Below are 3,735 nucleotides of genomic sequence, written 5' to 3' on the forward strand. Positions count from 1 at the left end.
GACCTAAAATCTGCATAAAACCTCACATCAATTCAGGCTCATTTTGGGGGACATGACATGACTTTTTAGCTAGGACTGGAACATTAAAAGTTTTGATAGCCAGTATGCCTTTATAAATGTAAAATTACTTTGATGTCAAGCAAAATATCTAATAATTTGCCTCCCTTCTTTTGTGGCTCTTTAAAATTATTTACTTACTCAAAAAAGAAAAAGAAAATCTCATAAATTGGGATGGAACCGCATCTCAATATTTGCTGTTTGAATCAGTCTTGAGTTTCTACTAAAGCCGTTATTGAAATTCTTCAATAACTAGAATTATCTCTCTTCAAATAACTTGGAAATGGATGCTTATCTCTTTTTTTCTTCTTCTTCTTCAAAGAAAAGAAAAAACAAAAGAAAACAACCACGAAGAACTCCCAGTGTGTTTTCTACTCTTCTTTTACTTTTTCTTGGAGGAAAGCGAAGGGAGAGAAATGGACTTCACCAGTGTTCTTTGGCTTCAGCAATTCACAGGTCAGTGTGCAGAGATTCTGGGATGCTGTTCCTGGTTTATCTGAGTCAGTCCACAGCAGGTATTAACCACTTTTAAAGTGCGAGTGGCATTAGGAGGTTGGGAGCAAAGCACTTTCTTGTGCTGAGCTGCAGATGCTTCTTTTGAACTTTGAATGATGCCTGGGACAAGGAATGGTCATTTCTGCAGGGAACAGACAGTTCCTTTTAGAAGGACGCTCTCACAAACTACCCCCTCCCCCCGGGCTTCATTGAGAACTAAGTATCCTTTCTGTGTTTGGCTGTGAATCCATATCTCTATCTTGTAGAATTTCTGGAAAAGGAAAATAAAGTACATTTGAACACCTAATTTGACTTTTATGAACCCCACGTTATATCAACATGTTTGACACAACTGGTGCTGGTGCAACCCGAAGTTGTACAAAGCAGAACGCCTGACACTCCCTCTGTCAAAGTGTATCAAATGCCATTTAAAGGGAATTGCCATAATACTGTTATTACCCCAGTTGTGTAATAGAGCAACTGTTTTCCTATTTCTCTAAAAGAAACCTGTTTCTCTCCCTGGTATCTTGTGCTTTTTAGTTCTGTAACATGGTAAGAGAAATGGAGTAAGGTTACATAGTTCTCATTGTTAAATAATAAAGACATATTTAAGAAATATATTTGAGACATTTTCAAGTCATGAAAAACAGGGATATGTATGAGAGGAGTGGCCAGCCAGCTTCTTGCATGTCCCCTGTGATAAAAGCAATGTTTTATGAGGCAAATGTTAATTTAGTTTTAGAGATTTTTCACTTAGTTTTCTGCATTTAAAACATTTTATAACAATTTGAGATCGACTATAAGACAGAATAAATGATAAGTGTCTCTCATTGCATTCTGTAGTGTTACAATCCAGGAATTTTTTCACAGTGACAGTATACTTTCAAAATGAAATTTTAATTCACTGTTCATGTTGTCATCATGGATAAATGACAGTCATGTTTCTTTTCATTTTAAAAAACAGCTATCTTGATCAGGGACCACTTGAAGGACATGTTAAGATTGCGGTGTCTTTAGGGCAGAGCAAAGTCCTCTTCTGGCCGCATTCTGAGATCTCATCCTCTTCTGAATGGATATCTGTGTTGGTAATCTGGAATGCCATGGGAGACATTCACTGAGTTCAAGTGAATGCTTTTAGAAGAGTTGCAAGAGATTCTGATTGAGCACTATGTTTCACCCAATTCCTGTTCCCACTCTTTCCCTCCAATATAAAAACAACGTTGGAAAGCATTCCCATTTGGCCTCTGTAAAAGGGTAAATGAAATACCTATCTCATTTTAGTTCACCTATAAAACGGGTTTCTCATTTCTCAAGCAAGCCTGGTGTGAAGGGACACATTGGACTTTAAATTATTTTATACCCTTTATCTATTTTTTTTTTAAAGATCTGAACTGTTGATGTACAGTTTTTAAAATACTAGAGCTAGCAAAAGTTGACAACTTTCCATCTGATTTTATTTATTGAAACGTGTGCATCACATATATTTACTGGACTTCTTACTGTCCATTTTTCTTCCCCTAGGAAATGGCATCAAGATAGTTCAACTAAGACATGGGCACTAAAAATATTATAAAAATACCTTTTTGAAAAACTCAGTTTCTCCTGTTTAGTAAATATTTATTTCATCAACACGGGCTGCGTTCCACTGTGTCAGGATTCTGCATGTGCATGGAGCACTGTTCCAGCCTGAGAAGATGGTTCTGAGGCCACTTAGCAAGACATTTTCCAGCATGAGCAGGTTTCTCTGTGGAAATAGTGACACCCTGTTCTGGTGTGTTGTCTTTCCTCGGGGAACTTAGGAGGTACAAAGCTCCTGAAAATGTTCTTTATGCTGGTTGAAGTTCTTATGTCACTATACTGATTCCCTATGATGCAGATTTGAATCACAGAGTAATTAAAACATGGATCAAGTAAGCCTGGGGTTCACCAAGGCTGAAAGCTGTAGCCATTCAAAGCATCATTTCTGTCATGAAAATATAGGACCTTTTCAAAACATGCCTTCAGAATGGTGTTCCCTTTTCAAACAAAAGTCTAATGACTGCATAACTCTTCTTGACCACATCTTACATTTTCTCTAGATTTGCTTATTTACAGCTACTGGAACAAAAAGATGAGACGAAGAAAGCACACTGATTGTCCTAAGAGTCTTCTGTGACTAAAAGCACATGAGCTTCTCCCCAGGCTGAGCTTTGACCCTCCCAAGCATTTCCCCAAAGGCCATGACACTGCATCGGATTGCTTCTGGACGCTTTCCTCAGAGTTTTCAACCAATATAAACCGAAGAATGGAACACAGCACCAGATTTGCTAATCAAGAGGCAATGGTCCCAGTCCAAATGGTGCTGTGTGTGAATACAGAGCCCAGGAGAAGGGAAGGAGGTACATGAACATCAGGAGTTGCAAAATCTTGCTGAATCAATAGACCAACAGCCATTAACATTTGTCAGTGCAAAGATCCTAAAATATGCAAGTGTGGATTTGTCCTGCTGTAAGAACTGAAGCTGTGACAATCACACTGCCATGGACATTTAAGCTCCTCTGAGGTTACTGAATCTAACAGTGAATAAACAATGAAGAGTAGCTAATTTTTGGAAATCCTTTTCTATGACCGGAAGGTATTCACAAACTCAGAGTGATTGTTTGGGGTGAGAGATGGTCCCATGCCTTGTAGGCCTCTCTTTGCTATCTATTCAACGTTGGAAATGAACCCCTCCCTTACAGGAAGGTGAATAGCAACCAAAGTGAGCCCACCCTGGGAGGGCAGAGTGGGTGTACTTTCCTCAAAGAGCCCTGAACACAACAGGGCACAGAAACAGCCAGAGCACCCTCAACAATACCCCATCATCTGCCCACCAGGGCACACAGATTCACACAGATTCAGTGACACATTCCAAAAAAAAAAAAAAACGGAATTAGAGAGGACCCATAGCATGGCCAATGTGTAGAGAGCTTTACTACTCTTAGCACCATTGCTAATTATTGGAGCAAAGAAGGGCACACAAGGAATGGAACCCAACCTGTTTAAAGTAATAAATGTCAACCCTAAAGTGCATGGAACTCTCTCTCCTTCCCTTTTGAGGGCTGTGTGCTTCACAAGCTGGGCATTTGCTGCACGGGGTTTTCTAATATAATGTGAATTTTCAATGTGCTTTGTCTCTGTAGAGTGGCTTTAAAAAGCCCTTGA

General features: G+C 39.3%; 1 long non-coding RNA gene across 1 annotated transcript; it reads left to right on the plus strand.

Annotated features, from left to right (window-relative positions):
• The first annotated feature begins 431 nt into the window (after positions 1-431).
• LOC105531847 lies at positions 432-3,136 on the plus strand. Its single transcript, XR_001004872.1, has 2 exons — positions 432-513; positions 2,074-3,136. It is a non-coding gene; the product is annotated as an uncharacterized LOC105531847 (long non-coding RNA).
• The last annotated feature ends 599 nt before the right edge of the window (positions 3,137-3,735 follow it).

This window comes from Mandrillus leucophaeus, unplaced genomic scaffold (assembly GCF_000951045.1).
Source record: "Mandrillus leucophaeus isolate KB7577 unplaced genomic scaffold, Mleu.le_1.0 Scaffold913, whole genome shotgun sequence".
Lineage (NCBI taxonomy): Eukaryota > Metazoa > Chordata > Mammalia > Primates > Cercopithecidae > Mandrillus > Mandrillus leucophaeus.